We start from the raw sequence: 9476 nt of genomic DNA on the forward strand, positions 1-9476 counted from the left end.
AATAGATAATAAAAAAACTTCTTTAATGATAATCTATTTTGTTATAAAACATTGATAGAAAATAACATTCTTGAACTTAACCGGTGTTAAAAATATTAAGACATTCTTCAAGTAGATGTCTGAAAGATATTATGAAATACAACAACTTGAATTTGGATAGTCCCATTAAAATGTGATGGGACTAAACGAGTTCTATACACTATATTTATAATATTGATAGTGAGTTTAAAAGCTACAATGATCAATTCACCTCTTTGGAAAACAGCTATGGGTACAACATCGGCAGTATGGTCAACCTAAAAATTATCTGTTACTGAAAACTGTCATTAAATATACCAATCTGCTTATTTGATAAACCAAACGCGCGTATCATCTACAATAAGGCATATCAATGTCGCTTGAATCAAACCAGTTTGCAGACCAAATTAAATATAAACTTTACCATAATGTGTATCACCCAATAAGTCTTACAAAGTTGTGCAAAAAATTATCGAAGGCGATAGTTAAAGGTGTGGAACATCTTTTTGAGAAAGAGCAGGTGCGATTTTTTTTATTTGAATCTATTGTCTAAAAGAAATGCACTACGAAATAACTGTGTTCTCAGGCCAGGTGGTTGGTGTCGTCTGTTGTATTTTGATTTTGTTTTGGGTCAATTGCTGTTATCTTTTTATAGCCAAGACAGTTAAAATGTTGACATTCTTATGTACAGACTGTCACAAGGAATTTCTAGATCTATATTATATTATTATTCATGCAAGTACAATAATTGTCCATTAGATTGACAAAAAGTCTGTCCGCAGTGAATGACGGTCGTCAGAAATATCATGAAACTGTTTACTCGTGTAGTGTTATAAACCATATGTTAACTGTGGGTTCTAAAACAAACTCTGAAGAACTTCTGGATGATTTTAAATCTTGATCTTTTTCCGAAATTAGTTTTATCAAAACTCTTGTTTTTTCAACCCTGTATTCCATCATTCCCCATGTGAAATTGAAAAATCGTCTGAAAGAAATAATCCACAATGCGTTTGCATGAGAATGGTAGCATACGCTATAAATGTATTTCTTTGGGATACCATACGGCATATATATTGTTAATAGTGAATATAATAACATGACACATAGAAGAACAAGTGATCAGAATGCTGGAGTTTAATATTGACAACATATTTATTGTATTAGGAGGTAGACTTTTACAACAAAAATATCGGCATTCCTCTGGGAATAAACTGTGCACCTCTCCTTTACGACCTCTTCTTATTTTCATATGAGTGGGAGTTCCTTCAGACACTTGTCAAAAGCAAGAAGATCGAAGAAACCTGGTGATTTAATTTCACATTCAGATATATTGATGATGTTCTTTCCGTTAACGATCCAAACTTATCTGATTGGGTTCCATTAATATATTTCCCAGAACTAGAAATTATAGAATATAATGTCTATATGCATTTTTGTGTTCATTTGTTACTTATTTGTTTGGTTTCATAGTGATTATGAATATAACATAATGTTGACTTAAATACCACTAGTTTGACTTAATAACCTATAATGTCTGGTTTTGTTGTGCGCACATCAATGCCAATATAATGAAATTTAATGCAACTGTCATACAAGTAAAGGTTTAGCAAGCTATAAAACCAGGTTTAAGTTATGCACCTTTTTCTACATTAGAAAATGTCTGTTTCAAGGCATATGTAAGTTGTTATCCATTCGTTTGGTGTGTTTGGGCTTTTGATATTGCCATTTGATTAGATATTTCCGTTTTTAATTTTTCTCGGAGTTCGGTATTTTTGTTTCCTTTTCCCTTTTGGTGGCAAATAGACTGTTTTTAAAACATGTTATGATGTGCAAAGAGTTTGTTAACAAAATAACTTGGTACAGGCATTTTCTGATAAAAAAACATGGTGGATTAACCCTGGTTAAATAACTAGCTAAACCTTTCACTAGCATGTTATTACTGGATTTGTAATCGACCCTTTTTATAATCGATTAAAATAAATGAAGGCAATTGGAAGGATTTATCATTCTAATTTGTTTTCAAATGATCCAAGATTTAAGAAGGGTTGATTTGTAACCAAATAATATTCCTTTAACACATACATAAATGCTTATGTTTTGTAACGTATGAAAGAATGTCTTAATACAGATCGAAACATGAATTTATATATGAATGTTGGTTAATTACGGTGACAATAGTTTACCGATTTTAAAGTGATGTTGGTATGAACAGTTTTCATGTGATAAAGAAGTTTTGGTTAAATAAATATGGGAACCCGGTTTAATCAATATGTAGTATTAAAGAGGTAGGGGCGAAAGATACCAGATGGACAGTCAAACTCAAAGATCGAAAATACACTTCCTTCGCCATGGCTAAATAAAAAGAAAGAAAAAACAGACAAATAATAGTATACAAGACACAACATAAAAGACTAAAGACTTAGAGACGCGAACCCCAACAAAATCTAGCGGTAATCGCAGGTGCTTTAGAAGGGTAAGCAGATGCTGTAAGTGTTTACAATGGATCCATGTCCACGAAGTTAGCAATGTTTTTTCATTATATCGTCCTTTTTTTTTAGCTCACCTGGCCCACAGGGCCAAGTGAGCTTTTCTCATCACTTGGCGTCCGTCGTCGTTCACTTTTACAAAAATCTCCCCCTGAAACTACTGGGCCAAATTTAACTAAACTTGTCACAATCATCATTGGGGTATCTAGTTTAAAAAATATATCCGGTGACCCGGCAACCAACCAAGATGGCCGCCATGGCTAAAAATAGAACATAGGTGTAAAATGTAGATGTTGGCTTATAACTCTGAAACCAAGCATTCAAAGCAAATCTGACATGAGTAAAATTGTTCATCAAGTCAAGATCTATCTGCCCAGAAATTTTCAGATAAATCGGACAACCGCTTCTACACAACTACTTTTGCATAGGTACTATTTCTGTAAAATCTGTAGTACTGGAAATTTACTTGTAATATTTAGTACTATTTCTTTACTTTAAAATTATTGTAATATTGAGGTACTTGTATTTTCCAGTACTTGATTTGTACTCAAAATATTGGTACAAAAATGATACCAACAAGGATCATAGTATTCCATGTTTGAACATCATAACTTCATGAGATTTGAAAAAAACAAACGTTCAAAATGCTGAAAATGTAACCGTGCAACCAAAAAATCTGTAGTACTTAAATTTCAAGTACAAATCAAGTACTGTAAAATACAGGTACTTTAATATTACAATAATTCGTAACTAGCACAATAGTACTGAATATTAAAAGTAGATTTCCAGTACTACATATTTGTGATACATAAATAGTACCTATGCAAAAGTAGCTGTGTAGGCCGCACCACTTCCAGTAAACATGATATCCTGCCACTTTCCTGGATTGATATCCCCCAAAAGATGCAAGATTTTTTTAAAGTCTATATATATGTTTCAATTCAGCATAAACCTAAAATCAAACAGAAAAAAATTGCGTTAAAAAAAAAATCCCTCCATGTTTTGGCATGCACTGGAAACTGGAGTTTTAATACAAGACTGGTACCTATGGAGCAAATCTGACGAGGATAAATTTGTTTGTTAGGTCAAGGACTTTCTGACCTGAAATTTTTAGACCAATCAGGCAACCTGTTGTTGGGTTGCTTTGCCCCTGAATTGGTAATTTTTAGAAAATTTTGCAGCTTTTGGTTATTATCTTGAATATCAATATAGATAAAGATACACTATAAATAGCAATAATGTACAGACAAGTAAGACCTACAAATAAGTCAACATGATCAAATGGTCAATTGACCCCTTAAGGAGTTATTGTCCTTTATAGTCAATTTTTAACAATTTTCATAAATTTTGTAAATTTTTACAAAATATTCTACTGGTCTAAGTTCATTATAGATAGAGATAATTGGAAGTGGCAAGAATATTCAGTAAGGTAAGATCTACAAACACATCACCATCACCAAAACACAATTTTGTCATGAATCCATCTCTGTCCTTCGTTTATGATATGCACATAGACCAAGGTGAGCGACACAGGCTCTTTAGAGCCTCTAGTTTTAAACAATCTAACCATGCGCAACTTGCCAGAATATTCATCAGTGTTGAATGTATGCAGAATTTGGAAGAAGAAGTATCTATAACGAGCAACATGTATATTTCATTACTTTCTCTTTATTTTCATTTTGTAAAGGTAGCCACTTTGTTATACTTTATACTTTAAATTACATGACAAATGACGAAATGACTACTGAATTGACACATGACAAGTGAGTGTTTTTTTTTATCCAAGTGCTGTATCGTATTAATCTATAACAATCAATATTCGTCGAAAAGCAAGTATTTATCCTGGTGTCATATTGTCCAACTGAATTTAGGGTTTCATGTCCAAAATTCAATGTATCTCAAACAAGCAAATTGTCAAACAAATCACTACTATTTCAACGTTTTCTTTTCTAAAAAAAATTGACCTCTCTATAATGTATTTTTAAATCACCTGACAATATCTCTTTTGAATTGTCGCTTTACAATTGAGGTGTTATATGTGTATATGTTCCAGACCATATGAGTATTTGGACCGTACGCGTACGGTCCGGACCGTATACGTATACTCGTACGGTCCGACCATACGCGTACGGTCGGACCGTATGAGTATACGCGTATGGTCCAGTACGAGCTAACCAGCTAACTATATATGTTATTAGATCATATGGGTTAAATCTAAACAAATTAACATTAATCACAATCTTTATTTTTAGGTTTACTAATTAATATTATTACAATTACACGGATAAAATGAACAAATGAACAATTGAAATTAAATATTTGTTTAATTATATATGTTGTGTACAAGTAGTAATGTTGTACAAATTATAATTTGTACAGATTTTTTGTACAAATTATCAGTGTTTTATGACCTGCTGAACACAAATGGATGATGCAAGTACAGAGTCTTTTGCTTCACATATTTCTGTCATATTTTCACAACTTCACGATACAGTCGAAAACTGAGCATTGATACAAAAACATTATCAGACCACACAAAGATTTTGTATGGAGATGAGTATGGTATAAGGAAAAAAATAAAATTAGAATTTAAACCATTCAGGTATCCTCATTTCCAGTTTAAAGACAAGGAGAATAGCACTCAATGTTAGGTTGAAGTATAATATTTTGTATTTGAAACATTACACTGGTACATTTTATAAGATAAACCTGTATGACCTGTTGCAAGAAGGTAGGTGTAAAAAAACTTATAACTTGTACAAAAACCCTGTACAAATTATAATTTGTACAAACTTACATCTTGTACACAACATATATATATATATATCTTGATCCTTATTTTGGTACTCTCAACCAACGTTACACTTGCTACCACAAGTAACGTACTAATATTTTTTACATTTACATTTTTGCAGTTCGTGTATGTTCCTTAGCATTTGCATTTTTCGTAAAGCTGCTAAATATTCTAAAACAATTGTCCTCCCACATTATATTTACTTCCAATATTTTCAATTTTAGTGTTCATAATTCAATTATTTTACTGAGTGATCGACATGCTAAATACAATAGATTAACAGATTCAATTAGCGTAAATTTTTTAAATCAATGAAAGTGGTTTTTTTTTCAATTACAATTAAACTGTTTTATATCAATTTGAGAATTAAGTTATATTGATCTGTTATATGCATCTAATTAACTTTGCCAACTTCTTAATATTAGTCAGACCGTACGCGTACGGTCCGACCGTATGAGTATTTTGAAAAAGTACGCGTACGGTCCAAATACTCATACGGTCTGGAACATATATATCATTTGCGGTATCGTATATATATATTTATGACATAGCAGGTATTTATTTTTGTTTTCAAAATGAATTCAAGGTTTTTTGGTAATTTAACTAAATAATTGTCTTATTTATATCAGATTTACAAATGTGAACCTAGCAATTATTTCTATTAACAACTGTTTATTTTGATCACTTGATTGAAAAATATTGTAATTTTTAATTATCAGTTTTTTGCAGTGTCATTTTAAAATATACGGTCCTTTAGGTCTGTTGTTTTGATTCGTAAGTAATTACATAATTATCGATTATGAAGGTTGCTACATTTGTACTATTTTGTCATGATTGTTGCAGAGGTGTGTTGTAAAAGTCTGTAAGTTTTCTATGTTGTGTTTTGAATACCTTTGTTTGTCTTTTTTCTCTCATTTGCTTTGTCGTTATCGGCTTATTTTCGACTTATGAGTTCGAACATCCTTATGGTATCTTACATGTCACCAGCAGTGGCATCGACCCAGTGGTTTAAATAGTTATCAAAGGTACCATGCTTATAATTTAATACGCCAGACGCACGTTTTGTCTACAGAAGACTCATCAGTGACGCTAAAATCAAAATATATATAAAGCAAAAAAAATAAAATGTTGATGAGCATTGAGGACCCAAAATTGCAAAAAATGGTGCCAAGTACGGCTAAGGTAATCTATGCATGGGATAAGAAACAGGAAATTTATAAAAAATAAAACCTCCCCATATAAACCTTATGCTTAATAGTACTACTTACTGCATAATAGTAACAACCGAAGACATCATATGAAGTCTCAAAATTACTATTTTTACATATAAACAGTCCGAATAATAAAATAATAATAGAACCAAACAGGATTATCAAAATGGAAAGATATATTCAAATAATATACTGTAACAAACAACCTGTTATAAACTTTACTTCATATGTTTTATTAATAACAAATATTAAATGCTAAAATGGAAAAAGTCGTCATAACACTTCCAGTGGCGGATCCAGGTTTTAAGTTATGGGGGTTCATACTTGATTTAGATAAATTTATCGAAATATTCTTCTGGACAATCTATTTTTTGTTAATTTACCTGTTACCAAAATTAGGTAATTATAAAGAAGTAATAACGTATTCTTATCAAAACAAGGGAACTGATTCCAAGAGGTCATAAAATTTAGAAAGACAGAATAAAGAATAGAAGACAAAATCTGCATAGCCAATTACTAGTGAAAATTATGAATAGAAAAGTAATCTCTAAACAGAAATTCTAGAAAAATTGAGTGTATGTTCAAGGCTTCCCAAAAGTAAGCAGTTCCCGTCAAAAACGATAGAATTTGTTATACTTGACTAAGATAAATAATGACCGACGATGTTTGAATCCTCGACAATCGTAAATGTTTAACTTTATTCATGCTAAGCATGCCCTTCCGGAGCACTTAACACCGCCCCGAATTTTTGGTAGGGTTCATCAGGAACTTTCTATACTTTAGTATAGAAAGTCCCTAGGTTCATGTTGCTTAGTCTTTAGTTTTCTATGTTGGGTCTTCTGTACTATTATTTGTCGGTTTGTAGTTTTATTTTTAGCCATGGCGTTGTCAGTTTATTTTCAATCTATGAGTTTGACTGTCCTTCTGGTATCTTTCGTGCCTCTTTTCTAGGTATGACCTAATTTTACCATCCGGTTGGTCATTTCCTAATAACCACCATACTTAAAAAATGGTGTAAAAACTTCAAATATATGATGTGATTTAACATTTAAATTTAAAATTCCTTATGAAAAAATTAATTATGCAGCCTTTATAAAACATTAAACTTTGACTTGTTTTAATACCAATACATTTGTTTAAGGTACTACAACATGTCATCCAGTATGATTTGCGGACCCTGTAGTCGTGTCAACAGTCATAATCCTGTACAGAAGTGGTGCACCAATTGTGCGGAAGGTTTCTGTGCTGACTGCGAACAGACTAACAGGTCTATGATGGTAACTGCAGACCACATATTGTTATCAACCAATGCAGTACACGAAACTGAAAATGTTGCTGTCATTATGATTTGTGATATTCATGGCCAAAAATTTGATCTATACTGCAAAACACACGACTTAGCCATTTGCATAGCCTGCTTTCCGTCAAAACACAAAACACAAACATTGTTCAGATGCCGTTATTTCTCTTTATGAAGCAGCAACGTAAGCAAGGACATCGACAGCCCTGGATGATATAACAGATTCAGTCAATGTCTAGATAACATGAATTATCTCATTAACAATCGAAATATAGCTATGCAGAATATTGAAGTACAAGAACAGAGACTCCGAAAATCAATCGGAGAAATGAAAACAAATTTCAACAAACATTTGGACAAAATTGAGAAAAAGTTGTTAGATGAGCTGTCAGAACTATCCACGAACTGTAAATCAAATTATGGAAAAGTCTTGAAAACATTTCATAAAACAGAGAATGAAATCAAGCTGCTACAAGAACAAACTTCACAACTGACACATCTTGGCTCCGACGTACAGGTATGTCTTGGAACTCGTCAGATCACCGAATTAATCAATGTTCAGGAACACACCGTCAAATCTGTGGTGAGTGCAATACAGGATTAGAGATAGAAATGCACCCAGGAATCACTTCATTACTTGAGGGTATCGATAACTTTGGAAAAATTAAAGTTGAGGAAAAAAACTCCAGTTTACTTTTCAAAAAGGCAAAAGTTGGACAAGCTCAAATTGCTCATATACCAAACCGTCTATTGTTTGATAGTACAGGGATACGATTACGAAAGAAGATCAAAATAAAAGAGACAGAGGATGAAATGAAAATCTACGGATGTCAGAATTTACCGAACAGCCATATACTAATTGCCATATACTCTGATGACAAAGTTATAATGGAGTATAGCGACGATGGAAGACATATTCGTGACATATTAGTCTCTGACAAGCCGTACGATTTGGCAGTTATAGACAGTAATCTAATTGCAGTTTCATACGATGATTTTATGGAAATAATAAGCATAACAGACAACAACGTTCACGCTAAGGTTACTTTTGATTCACCATGTTGGGGAATTTCATATCAAAATCGAAAATTTTATATTAAGGTCGACGATGAAGGAATAGTGGAGCTGGATGTGTCAGGGAACAGATTACGTACAATAGGAGGTAAGTTTGCTGAGGCCGGCTGGATCTTCCACATAACTACAACAAAAAAACAGAATATATTGTACCGACTTCGAGAAAAATGCAGTATACTGCTGTAGTATGATGGGTGAAGATATCTGGACATTCACTGACCAGTCTCTTGTTAATGCGAGGGGAATATCAGGTGATGGCGACGAGCAGGTGTTTGTTGTGGGGAGAGAAACTAATAGCCTGATTATGATTCAGCATGATGGGAAAGTCAGTAAATAAACTCATCATATATACCAGGTCTAAATTTAGTATATACGCCAGACGCGCGTTTCGTCTACAAAAGACTCATCAGTGACGCTCGAATCCAAAAAAGTTAAAAAGGCCAAATAAAGTACGAAGTTGAAGAGCATTGAGAACCAACATTCCTAAAAGTTTTGCCAAATAAGACGTTACTTACTGATGGTCTCGATGATTCAGTTTCTGTGCACTACAACAAAGATATAAAGTTACTGTTGATTTGTAATCTATATACCGG

Source organism: Mytilus edulis, chromosome 5 (genome assembly GCF_963676685.1).
Source record: "Mytilus edulis chromosome 5, xbMytEdul2.2, whole genome shotgun sequence".
Lineage (NCBI taxonomy): Eukaryota > Metazoa > Mollusca > Bivalvia > Mytilida > Mytilidae > Mytilus > Mytilus edulis.